Here is a 13895-nt window from a genome sequence, read left to right as displayed (position 1 = left end):
TGCTCACTCAACCAATCCTTGTGGGATTCGACCTCACTCTATTGTGAGTTTTTACTTGACGATAACCGGTGCACTTGCCGGAAGGAATTTTTGCCGATCGTGCAATTTCCTAAAATCGTAGCTATCAAGTTTATGGCGCCGTTGCCGGGGATTGGTTTTCGATTGACAATTCTCAAATTGGAAGTTAACTAGATTGAGCATTTTTCTTGTTTTCTTATTTCAGTTCAAGTTACTTGTTGAATTTTAATTTCTGCACTCTGTTACTTGCTTTCTTTCATTATGCCTTTAAATTCAAGCAACTAACTCACTGACTCACTAACTATTTGAATTAATTCCTCAACTGCTCTAACCATACTCTTCCATTAACCAAGAGTATTTCACTTGTTTGTTGCCTGTGCTGTGTTCTTGTATGACAGGTAGGAGAGGAGAGACATCAACTCCTCCATATACCGAACCAGAGAGGACCCTTCATAAACTTAGAAGGGAAGCAAGAGGGAAGAGAGTACTGGGAGAAGAAGAATCTGAAGGAGAATCTGAGGACAATTTTGAGGAAGCTCTAGATCTCAACATGGATAGAGAAGTTCACAACCATGAGAGAGCTGATGGAAACAATGCCATTCCCGAGAGGAGGGTTCTTGGTTCATACATAAACCCAACCTCTGGGAATTGTGGTAGCAGCATTCAGAAACCACCCATTCAGGCCAACAATTTTGAACTCAAACCACAGCTAATATCACTGGTGGAGAATCATTGTTCATTTGGTGGGAGTGCTAATGAAGATCCAAACCAACATCTCACAAAATTCCTGAGAATTTGCGACACTGTGAAGTCCAATGGAGTCCAGGAAGATGCCTATAAACTGCTCTTGTTCCCATTTTCACTTAGGGACAAGGCAGCTAAGTGGCTGGAATCATTCCCAAGGGGGAGCCTAACAACCTGGGATGAGGTGGAAAGCAAGTTTCTGGCACGTTTCTACCCTCCACAAAAGGTCAATAGGCTTCGATCTGAGGTTCAGACTTTTAGACAACAAGATGGTGAAACTCTCTACGAGGCATGGGAGAGGTTCAAGGATTTGACAAGGAAATGCCCACCAGACATGTTCCATGACTGGGTGCAATTGCATATTTTCTATGATGGACTTTCTTATGAATCAAGGAAGGCTGTAGACCATTCATCAGGAGGTTCATTGAACAGGAAAAAGACTGTGGAAGAAGCCATTGAAGTGATTGAGACAGTGGCTGAGAATGAATACTACTATGCTTCAGAGAGACACAACACTAAGGGAGTCATGGCGCTGAACCATGTTGATACAATTCTAGCCCAAAACAAGGCGTTTGCCAAGCAACTAGCAGAGCTCACCAGGAAATTAGAAACAAATCAAGTGGCTGTAATACACACACAAGATCAAGAGGAGGTAAGCACTGAAGGAGGTGATCGGGAAGAGGCCAATTATGTGGGAAATCAACAAAGGCAACCATATGATCCACATTCCAACACTTACAACCCAGGCTGGAAAAACCACCCAAACTTTGGGTGGGGAAACCAGTAAACCCAACCACAAAGCCACAAACCTTACAACCCCAACCAACATAACAATTCCACATACCAAAACTCCAACCAAAGATCATACCAAGCCACACAAAACACTTACTCCCAACCACCATATCATGGCCAAAATAATCAACCTGCCCAACCTAATCCGAACCAACAATTTCAAGATCAATTAAACAGGATAGAAGGAATGCTTGCAAACATGGGTCAGGACATAAGTGAGTTGAAAAGCTTTAGGGATGATGTGAGATCTACCTTAAGGAACCATGGTGAAAAACTCAAGAGGATGGAGTCTCGAGTAGGAGAGCTATCTCAACAGGCCCCCAAGTCAACTGCAGTGTTCCCTAGTGACACAGAAAAGAATCCTAAAGGGGAACAAAAGGGAGTGAGATGGGAAGAATGTAAGGCCATCACCATATTGAAGGAAGTCTCAGAAGAAGAAGGAATCAGACCCTCAGAACAGGAGCCAGAAATCTTGAAGGAAGGTGTGGAAGAAGCTAAGCAGGAAAGTGAAACTGAGCAAGCCAAGGAACTGCAAAAAGGCATGCTGGAAATATACCAACCAAAAGCACCATTTCCTCAGAGGTTAGGAGGAGGTGAAAAAGGGAAAACATATTCAAGGTTTTTAGAGACATTTAAGTCTCTCCATATCAATATTCTCTTTCTTGAGATTCTCCAGCAGATGCCTACACATATCAAGTATTTGAAGGAATTGCTGAGCAAGAAAAGAGTTTTGAAGGGAGGACAAACTGTAATAATGAACAAAGAATGCAGTGCCCTCATCAAGAAGGACATAGTCTCTAAGAAAACAGACCCAGGAAGTTTTCATATCCCCGGCATCATAGGGGAAACAAAAATTGACAGAGGATTCTGTGATCTAGGCGCTAGCATAAATGTGATGCCTCTGACTCTTATGAAGAGGCTACAACTGAATGAGGTGAGATCCACTGATGTAATCATACAACTGGCTGACAAAACTCAGAAGCAAGCTGAAGGGGTAGTTGAGAATGTGCTGGTGAAAGTGGGAAATTATTTCTTCCCCACAGACTTTGTCATTTTGGACATGGAGGAAAGCTACCTACACCCTATCATTCTGGGAAGGCCATAGATGTAGAACAAGGAGAGCTAATTTTGAGAATACATGATGAACAGCTCATTTTCCATGTTTTCAAACCTGCATCTGAGCCTGAACCAGAACCTGAAAAGCCTAAGGATGATAGTAGCCATCTGTGTTTGGAGGAAAGCAACCCAGCAGCTGAAACTCTGAAACAGTCCTTGGAAGGCAAATAAGAATTGCAAGAGTTAAAGCCACAAGAATCAATAGAAACAGCTCAGAAGGATCCTCCTGGCATAAGGGTCAATGAAGAAATCCTCAAGAGAGAGGGAAGAATTGTAAAGAAATTGCCAAGAGGGTGGAGAAACAAGAAAATTCCCACTGAAGGTTTCTCTCCGGGAGATAAAGTGATATCAAGTCATTATCTGCCAATCCCACCTGGCCTCAAAACCATTCCTTCCCAGCTCCCTCAAGTGTTCACAATCAGGAAAGTTTTTTCTATGGAACATTTGGAAATCATGAAGGAATCAAATGGGGACGTTTTCATAGTGAGAGGAGAGGACATCAAGCACTACAATCCACCCTAACAAGGGACAACCGTCAAGCTAATGACGTTAAAGAAGCGCTTGTTGGGAGGCAACCCAACCTGAGGTAATACTCCTTTGCTGTTTCTTTTATTTGTTTCAATAAAAAGGTGAAGTAGTTTCTGTGCATTGCAAAGAATTAAGTTTGGTGTTTCACACCAAACAATGAATTCGTGGATCAATAATTCAAAGGGGAATGTGTGACTCTAAGTTTGGTGTTCCACCATACAGATCAACTGAACACAACAACCTTTGAATTATATGAAAGGAACAACCATTCTAAGCAATCACAGAAATGCTTAAAATCCTTAGCAGCAACTTCATTCCAAGGAGAATTCAAGGATTCAAAGAGCAGAGGAGTAAGTAGGAGACTAAGTTTGGTGTTCACACACCAACTTAAGACTCAGACACTTGCCCATACATAGTTGAGCTAACCACTCAAGTGCTTGAGAAGCAAGCAACTTCATCACTCTTTGCAGGAAAGGAAACAAGGATCTTAGAAAGAACATGAAGCAACAACTAGGAGAAGAAGGAGAAATCAAATTGTTTCCTGGCAACAAAGAGAAAACAAGAAATTTCACAAGGTGGTGTTGTTCCTTGACCATTCTTTAAAAAGCAAACAAAAGCATGCTTGTTCTGGTTTAAACTATAATTGTTGAATCTTTCTGGAATGTGAAGTTTTTAGTATGAGTGTTAGTTTACTGCTTTGAATAAAGTGAATGCCTAGATGTTTGGATATAACTTCACCTTCTTAAACAAATGCTTGCCATGCTTGTTCTGTTTCCAAAAATAAAAGAAAAGTTTGAGCAAAAGTAACTTGGCTCAATTAGTGACAAATCAAGTAGAATTAAGTGGTGGTATGCATGCTTGATTGTAAAGTCAGATCACTGGAAATTGAGTGTAGAATTATCATTTTTGTGTAGAAGTTTGAATACTGTCTATGGATCTTGATAAATAAATGTCTTTGGCCATGAAAAAGAAAGAAAAAGAAGAAGAAAAAGCCACTGAAAAAGGGCAACCAAAAAGCAAAAAAAAAATTGAGAAAATAAGCTAGGCACCAATGGTTTGAACTTCTGAGACAAATGCCTGTGGTGTTTATGTATTAAGGATATGCTTGGATGAATAGGTTCTGAGGAGTGTTTCAACACTTGGTAACTTGGGTTAACTAACCCGGGATTATCAACCAAAAGTCCATTATCAAGAGCAACCTAAATACAAAACATTTAGTCACACAAAGAGGTGTTGGGCACCAATGTCTCAAGAAGAAATGTGAACTAAAATGCCTGTAGTGGATATGTGTAGTGCACTGATAAGAAAAAGAAAATGCCAAAGGCTTGTGCAACACATGACACTGAGCAAACAAGGAGCAAAGGAGCTCTAAGAAAAAGAAAAACAAAGAAGGAAAAAGTGCCAAGGACATAAGAATAACAAGAGGCCATAGCAGTATTTGATGGATGCAATGAAAAAGTGATAATCTTACCTGATAAGAATGAAAAAGTGATGCTGCAACTTTCTGCATAAAACCCTTCTGATGAACTTCAAATGCTTGCTAATATAGCCAATGTAATTGCTTTCTGTTTCATACTTTCTTCTCAAATAACTCAGGACTTGCTTAGGGACAAGCAAGTATTAAGTTTGGTGTTGTGATGCCAAGGCATCTTAGGCTAGTTTCACTAGCATTTTTCTGTTAGTTTTAGTTGTTTTATGCATTTTCTTGAGCTTAAAGTAACCAAGAATGGTTAAATGAACAACAAAGCAATGAACCATCCAAACAGTATGATTTTGATGCAAATTCCATGAATTTTTAGTTATATTACTTGAATGCTATGAATGGAAGATTTCTCATGAAATTTTGCAAGACTTTGATGCAGTTGTTTGGATGATTTCAGGGAAGAAGAGGTTAGGCAAGGAAGCAACAAAATCAATAAAGGAAGCTTGAATATCACATGTGGAGTTTAAGCTCCAGTTTAAGCTCCAGTTTAAGCTCCAGTTTAAGCTCCAGTTTAAGCTTAAACTGGAGCTTAAACGCCAAAATCATGAAAGCTGAGGAAAAGCTGAAAGTGGCGTTTAACCTCCAGTTTAACCTTAAACTGGAAGTTAAACGCCAGAAATGGGAAATGCACCAGGGAGCCATTTCCACGTTTAAGCTCCAGTTTAACTTTAAACTGGAGCTTAAACGTGTTCGACCAAAAACCACACTCCAGGGTTGTTTTCTTCATTTCCACGTTTAAGCTCCAATTTAAGCTTAAACTGGAGCTTAAACGTGTTCGACCATTCTCCTCCAGGGTTGCTTTCTTCATTTCCACGTTTAAGCTTCAGTTTAACCTTAAACTGAAGCTTAAACGTGTTCGACAATTCCACACTCCAGGGTTGCCTTCTTCCATTTCCACGTTTAAGCTTCAGTTTAACCTTAAACTGAAGCTTAAACGTGTTCGACTACTTTACCTCCTGGAAGTGTCTGGCGTTTAAGTTGCAGTTTAACCTTAAACTGCAACTTAAACGCCATTATTTGAAAAGGTTTCTGGGCCAAAGATATTGCAGTTTAAGTTAGCATTTGAGCACAATCATTAACTTAAACATATTCTGGTATGAAACCCAATTGAATATCATGGTTTATGGGATTGGGCCTGAAGAATTGATGAGTCTGGAATTTCAATTTGTTGAGTCATGTGTCATTACTTGATTATCACTAAGTTGGCTCAATGAATGTTACAGAATTGGACCAGCAGCCTCATCAGGATTATGGATCATAAACCCAAAAGCAAAAGGAAATCAGGGAAAGGCCTCAAAGCCCAAGAAACACAACAGAAGCTCAATTTAGAAAGTGTATAAATAGGATAGAATTTAAGTTAGTTGGGGAACTTTTTAGGACTTTTGGATCATTTTTTTAGTTTTCATACATTTTGTAATTGAATTCAGAGCTATGACTCACTAAACCCCCCTTCATTAGGTTAGGGAGCTCTATTGTAATTCAATGAATCAATAATAGTTTTTATCTTCTTCTTCAATCTTTTCTCTTGAATTTTGTTAGAAAGCTTCTCGATCTAATTCCATTGGTTAGTTGTCTTGGGAAAGAAACTATCCATAATTGGAATCCTTCGGAACCTTGGGAAAGGAATGGAGGATTCATGCTAGAGAAGCTTTCTCACAGTGAATTGGATTGGGGTTTGGATGGATATTGTGACATGTAATCCTACCAAATTGTGGTTCATGAAACTGTGTGGTATAATCAGTGATCGAGCATCATCTCTTCTTATGAACATTTAAACCAAGGGATTGGGAATTTGTTTGTTTTTAGAGAGAATTGGTGAGCCAAGGGATTGGGATCCAATCATATAAGATTGCCAAGCAAAATTCAACGAATGCATTGGTTGAGGAAGGGATAAAAATGTTTTGATTCGGAGATCTCAATATCTCCTGAAACCCAATGAATTCCCCATTTCTAATCTACCACTTTCTCTTTACATTCTGCAATTAAATTCATGCAATCACCCCGATCCCTTTTTAATTTCAGCAATTTAGCTTCTCGCTCTTTAATTCATGCAATTTAAGATTCAGCAATTTCAATTTCTTGCCATTTACGTTTTCCGCCAATTTTACATTCCGCAATTCTCATCTAAATCTTGATTCCGCTCAACTAGAACACACTTCTAATCCGAATTGCTCACTCAACCAATCCTTGTGGGATTCGACCTCACTCTATTGTGAGTTTTTACTTGACGATAACCGGTGCACTTGCCGGAAGGAATTTTTGCCGATCGTGCACTTGATCCCGAACTGCTTAGGATGGTTCTCGACTAACGGGTTCCTCACCTTCTCCTGAAGAAATGCATGAGAATCAAAACAATGAACAATAAAAAAAAGACTGAAAACTTAGAGTCATCCTCATGAATCTGACTGCAGAAAAACAAAACGAGGAGAAACCTACAGCCTTATTCGAAGCTGGAAATGGCGCTTTTCCACCTCGTCAGATGTTAGGGCTTCGTCGTTCTTCACGGAAGCGAAGAACCAGGAAGCAGGCGGCAGCGCGGAAGGGAGGGCTTCGTCGTTCTTCACGGAAGCGAAGAACCAGGAAGCGGGCGACAGTGCGGAAGGGAGGGCTTCGTCGTTCTTCACGGAAGCGAAGAAGCAGGAAGCGAGCGGCAGCGCAGAAGGGAGGGCTTCGTCGTTCTTCACGGGGGTTAGGGCTTTTGAAGAAGGGTTAAGGCAAAAAAATTGGTGGTTGGTGGTTTCGGAGGGGGAAGCGGTGAGGCACAAAGAAGGAGGAGATTGGTGGTTGCCATTGGGGCTTTCGAAGGAGGAGTTAGGGTAGAAGGAGTTAGCTTTTTTTCTCTAAGTGTTAGAATCACGAAGAATTGATCTATATCTAGCTATCTGGAGCGTTTTTGTTAATTCGAGCTTCTTTAATTTTTTATTTCTGAGGGAACCTTTTGGCCACGCTTTTGAAGCGTGCCAAAAGGCTTGTAGGAAACGGCTACGCTTCTAAAACGCCACAATAACAAATCCCTGTTGCTACGCTTTAAAAGTGTGCCGAAATTTCTCTATGGCTACGCTTTATAAGCGTGGCAGAAAAAAAACGTGGTTAAATCTCACATCAACTGCCACCCTCATAAAAGCGTGGCCATAGAGAGATTTTGGCACGCTTTTAAAGCGTAGCAAAAAAAAGCGTGGCAAAATCTCTATTCAAACGCCACCCACACATAAGCGTGGCCATAGCTTACTTTTGGCCACGCTTTTAAAGCGTAGCAAAAAAAAAAGCGTGGCCATAGGCCTTTTTTCTTGTAGTGTTTTCAAAATTCAAAACAAGGTTTGATCTAACGCACCTGTCTAATACTCTAGATAAACTATCCAAGCAAAGGCTAAAGGAATCACCGAATACACTAAAATCATCCATGAAAACTTCCATACAATTCTCAATAAGATCAGAGAAAAGACTCATCATGCATGGAAAGTAGCTGGTGTATTGCATAGGCCAAAAGGCATTCTCTTGTAAGCATAAGTTCCAAAGGGACATGTAAAAGTGGTATTTTCCTGATCATCAGGAGTTAGATGAATCTGAAAATATCCTGTGTAACCATCTAAAAAGCAGTAATATGATTTACCTGACAGACGATCCAGCATTTGATCAATGAATGGCAGGGGATATTGATCCTTACGAGTGGACTGGTTGAGGCGCCTGTAGTCAATGCATACCCTCTAGGAATTCTGCACTCTAGTTGCTATGAGCTCTCCTTGCTCATTCTTTACTGTTGTGACTCCAGACTTCTTGGGCACCACTTGCACTAGGCTGACCCATTCGCTATCTGAGATAGGGTAGATAATATCTGCTTCCAATAGTCTGGTCACTTCCTTCTTGACAACTTCCAAGATGGTGGGAGTTAGTCTTCTTTGGGGTTGATGGACAGGCTTTGCTTCCTCTTCTAAAAATATTCTGTGCTCACAAACTTGAGGGTTGATGCCTACTATATCCGCCAAACTCCACCCAATTACTTTCTTGTGTCTTCTCAGCATACTAAGCAACTGCTCCTCCTGTTGGGCTGTGAGTTCCCTTGCAATGATAACTGGGAGCTTCTGAGTATCCTCAAGGTAAGCATACTTGAGATGGGCTGGAAAGGGTTTTAACTCCGATTTCTGCTCCTGATCGAGCACTGGATCGTCTGGGACCTTGCTCCATGTGCATCTCTTCTACTGCTTCTTGGTAAACTGCAGCCACTGTCTCATCAATGATGTCGCACTGGAAAATAGAATGATTTTTCAGAGGATGCTTCATAGCCTCATTCAGATTGAAGCTCACTGCCCGGCCGTCTATCTCAAAGGAATAGGTTCCTGAGAATGCATCCAACTTGAACTTGGAGGTCTTCAGGAATGGTCTTCCGAGCAGGATGGAGGACGGTTTCTGATGAGCGGATAATTTGTACGCTTTTTGGCATTGTTTTTAGTATGTTTTTGATATGATCTAGTTAGTTTTTAGTATATTTTTATTAGTTTTTAGTTAAAATTCACTTTTCTGGACTTTACTATGAGTTTGTGTGTTTTTCTGTGATTTCAGGTATTTTCTGGCTGAAATTGAGGGATCTGAGCAAAAATCTGATCCAGAGACTCAAAAGGACTGCAGATGCTGTTGGATTCTGACCTCCCTGCACTCGAAGTGGATTTTCTGGAGCTACAAAAGCCTAATTGGCGCGCTCTCAACGGCGTTGGAAAGTAGACATCCTGGGCTTTCCAGCAATATATGATAGTCCATACTTTGCCCAAGATTTGATGGCCCAAACCGGCGTTCAAAGTCACCTACAGAAATCCCAGCGTTAAACGCCGGAACTGGCACCTAAATGGGAGTTAAACGCCCAAACTGGCACCAAAATGGGAGTTAAACGCCAAGAAGAGTCTCTACACGAAAATTACTTCATTGCTCAGCCCAAGCACACACCAAGTGGGCCCGGAAGTGGATTTTTATGTCAATTACTCATCTCTGTACACCCTAGGCTACTAGTTTTCTATAAGTAGGACCTTTTACTATTGTATTTTTATCTTGGTTCTTCTGGTTCCCTCTCTGGGGCCGAAACCAATTATCACTCTTGTTCTTATGTATTTTCAACGGTGGAGTTTCTACACACCATAGATTAAGGTGTGGAGCTCTGCTGTACCTCGAGTATTAATGCAATTACTATTGTTCTTCTATTCAATTCCGCTTGTTCTTTGTCCAAGATATCACTTGTTCTTCAACTTGATGAAGGTGATGATTGACGCCCATCACCATTCTCACCCATGAACAAAGTGACTGACAACCACTCTTGTTCTACAAGCATCTGAGGCTTAGTGAATATCTCTTGGATTCTTTAATCGGAATCTTCGTGGTATAGGCAGGACCTGATGGCGGCATTCAAGAGAATCCGGAAGGTCTAAACCTTGTCTGTGGTATTCTGAGTAGGATTCAATGACTGAATGACTGTGACGTGCTTCAAACCTGTAACCTACTGGGCGTTAGTGACAGACGCAAAAGAGGGATTCTATTCCGGTAGGGGAGGGAACCAAACCGGTGATTGGCAGTACTGTGACAGAGTGCGTGCATTAGCTTTCACTGCGAGGATGGGAGGTAGCCATTGACAACGGTGAAACCCTACACGAGCTTGCCATGGAAAGGAGTAAGAAGGATTGGATGAAGGCAGTAGGAAAGCAGAGAGACGGAAGGGAAGGCATCTTCATACGCTTGTCTGAAGCTCTCACACCAATGATATACATAAGTATCTCTATCTTTATCTTTACGTTTTATTCATCATCTATACCCATTTGAGTCTGCCTGATTGAGATTTACAAGATGACCATAGCTTGCTTCATACCACCAATTTCCGTGGGATCGACCCTTACTCGCGTAAGGTTTATTACTTGGACGACCCAGTGCACTTGCTGGTTAGTTGTGTGAAGTTGTAGTGATCACAATTTCGCGCACCAAGTTTTTGGCGCCGTTGCCGGGGATTGTTCTTGTGTATGGACAACTGACGGTTCATCTTGTTGCTTAGATTAGGTATTTTTTCTTCAGAGTTCTTAAGAATGAATTCTAGTGTTTCAAGGTGATGTTCTTATCATCACCAAAGATGATTGATCCTCATCAATTTAGCTCTTGAATGCAATGTCCTGCTGAAGCTTGGCTAGCCATGTCTAATTCCTTTAGACTAAAGCTTTAGACTAACATTGCATGATTCCTGGAAATTCTCATTAAGAATTTTGATATCTTTATTTTCTTTTACACTTAATTTTCGAAAAAAAAATCAAAAAAATTTACAAAATCATAAAAACCAAAAATATTTCTTGTTTGAGTCTAGTGTCTCATTGTAAGTTTGGTGTCAATTGCATGTTTTTGTTCTTCTTGCATTTTTCGAATTCATGTATGTGTCTTCATTAATCTTCAAGTTGTTCTTGATGATTTCCTTGTTTTGATCTTTGAATTCTATTGACTTGAGTGTTTTGTTGTTTCTCATATGCATTAGTGTCAGTAGTATACAAACTGCTAAGTTTGGTGTCTTGCATGCATTATTATTTGATTCTTGTTGCATTTTGATTTTTCCTTATTATTAAAAATCCAAAAATATTTTTAATTTGTGTCTTTTCAAGTCAATAATACAAAGAATTGAAGATTCAGAACATACTGCAGAGGAATCACACAGAAAAAGCTGGGCATTCAAAAATGCCCAGTGAAGAAGACAGACTGGCGTTTAAACGCTAGCCAGGGTGCCTGGCTGGGCGTTTAACGCCCAAAAAGGTATAGGTTTGGGCGTTAAACGCCAGAATGTGCACCATTCTGGGCGTTTAACGCCAGGATGGCAAAGAGGGAAGATTTTGTTTTCAAAATCAATTTTTTTCAAGTTTTCAAAGTTTTTCAAAACCAAATCTTTTTCAAATCAAATCTTTTCAATCAAATCTTTTTCAAAATCAATTTCTTTCCTTTTTCAAAGATACTTACTAACAATTAATGATTTGATTGAACATTTTTTGCCTTTTCTGTTGAGGAAGGTTTTATGTTTGAATCATATCTTTTCTTGTTAGGCAAGTCATTAATTTTTAAAATCATATCTTTTCAAATTGTTTTCAAATCATATCTTTTAAAATTGTTTTCAAATCATATTTTCTCAATCACATTTTTTTAACCAATCATATCTTCTTAATCACATCTTTTTCAAAATAGTTTTCAATCAAATCTTTTTAACTTCTAATTTCAAAATCTTTTTCAAAAATCACTTGATTTCTTTCCCACTCTTATTTTCGAAAATAAATTAGTGTTTTTAAAAAAATTTTCAAAATCTTTTACTTAATTTTCGAAAATTACTTCCCTTCTTCTCACATCCTTCTGTTTATGGACTAACACTATCGCTTAATGCAAAATTCGAACTCCATCTTCTTTGATAAGTTCGAATTTTCTACTTCTGTCTTCTATTTCTCTTCTTCCTCTGACACCTCAAGGAATCTCTATACTGTGACATAGAGGATTCCATATTTTCTTGTTCTCTTCTCTTTCATATGAGCAGGAACAAAGACAAAGGCATTCTTGTTGAAGCTGACCCTGAACCTGAGAGGACCTTGAAGAGAAAGCTAAGAGAAGCCAAGGCACAACTCTCTTTAGAGGACCTGACCGAATTCTTCAAAGAAGAAGAACACATGGCAGCCGAAAACAATAACAATGCCAACAATGCAAGGAAGGTGCTGGGTGACTTCACTGCACCTACTCCTGATTTTTATGGGAGAAGCATCTCTATCCCTGCCATTGGAGCAAACAACTTTGAGCTTAAGCCTCAATTAGTTTCTCTAATGCAACAGAATTGCAAGTTCCATGGACTTCCAATGGAAGATCCTCATCAGTTCTTAGCTGAATTCTTGCAAATCTGTGACACAGTCAAGACTAATGGGGTAGACCCTGAGGTCTATAGACTGATGCTATTCCCTTTTGCTGTAAGAGACAGAGCTAGAATATGGTTGGATTCTCAACCTAAAGAAAGCCTGGACTCTTGGGAAAAGCTAGTCAATGCCTTCTTGGCAAAGTTCTTTCCACCTCAAAGATTGAGTAAGCTTAGAGTGGAAGTCCAAACCTTCAGACAGAAGGATGGTGAATCCCTCTATGAAGCTTGGGAAAGATACAAACAATTGATCAGAAAATGTCCTTCTGACATGCTTTCTGAATGGAGCATCATAGGCATTTTCTATGATGGTCTCTCTGAACTATCCAAGATGTCTTTGGATAGCTCTGCTGGAGGATCTCTTCATTTGAAGAAGACGCCTACAGAAGCTCAAGAGCTAATTGAAATGGTTGCAAATAACCAATTCATGTACACTTCTGAAAGGAATCCTGTGAACAATGGGACAAGTCAGAAGAAAGGAGTTCTTGAGATTGATACTCTGAATGCCATACTGGCTCAGAATAAGATATTGACTCAACAAGTCAATTTGATTTCTCAAAGTCTGTCTGGAATGCAAAATGCACCAAGCAGTACTAAGGATGCTTCATCTGAGGAAGAAGCTTATGATCCTGAGAACCCTTCAATGGAAGAGGTGAATTACCTAGGAGAACCCTATGGAAACACCTATAATTCTTCATGGATAAATCACCCAAATTTCTCATGGAAGAATCAAGAGAGACCTCAACAAGGTTTCAATAATAATAATGGTGGAAGAAACAGGCTTGGCAATAACAAGCCTTTTCCATCATCTTCTCAGCAACAGACAAAGAGTTCTAAGCAGAATACCTCTGACTTAGCAACAATGGTCTCTGATCTAATCAAAACCACTCAAAGTTTCATGAATGAAACAAGGTCCTCCATCAGAAATTTGGAAGGACAAGTGGGTCAGCTGAGCAAGAAAGTTACTGAACTCCCTCCTAGTACTCTCCCAAGTAATACAGAAGAAAATCCAAAAGGAGAGTGCAAAGCCATAAACATGGCCGAATATGGAGAGGAAAGAAAGGAGGTGGACGCCACTGAGGAAGACCTCAATGGGCGTGCACCAATCTCCTCTGAGTTCCCCAATGAGGAACCATGGGAATCTGAGGCTCAAAATGAGACCATAGAGATTCCATTGGACTTACTTCTGCCTTTCATGAGCTCTGATGAGTATTCTTCCTCTGAAGAGGATGAGTATGTCACTGAAGAGCAAGTTGCTAAATATCTTGGAGAAATCATGAAGCTAAATGACAAGTTATTTGGAAATGAGACTTGGGAAGA

The 13895-nt window shown here is 40.0% G+C and overlaps 2 non-coding genes across 2 annotated transcripts; both read right to left on the bottom strand.

Annotated features, from left to right (window-relative positions):
• Positions 1-994: 994 nt before the first annotated feature.
• On the bottom strand, positions 995-1098 carry LOC130948342 (small nucleolar RNA R71). Its single transcript, XR_009073017.1, has one exon. It is a non-coding gene; the product is annotated as a small nucleolar RNA R71 (small nucleolar RNA).
• Positions 1099-12744: 11646 nt separating this feature from the next.
• Positions 12745-12852, bottom strand: LOC130954262 (small nucleolar RNA R71). Its single transcript, XR_009076237.1, has one exon. It is a non-coding gene; the product is annotated as a small nucleolar RNA R71 (small nucleolar RNA).
• Positions 12853-13895: the final 1043 nt, after the last annotated feature.

Source organism: Arachis stenosperma, chromosome 1 (assembly GCF_014773155.1).
Source record: "Arachis stenosperma cultivar V10309 chromosome 1, arast.V10309.gnm1.PFL2, whole genome shotgun sequence".
Lineage (NCBI taxonomy): Eukaryota > Viridiplantae > Streptophyta > Magnoliopsida > Fabales > Fabaceae > Arachis > Arachis stenosperma.
Note: the sequence above shows the minus strand (reverse complement) of the source record. Positions and strands in the feature narration are given on the sequence as shown.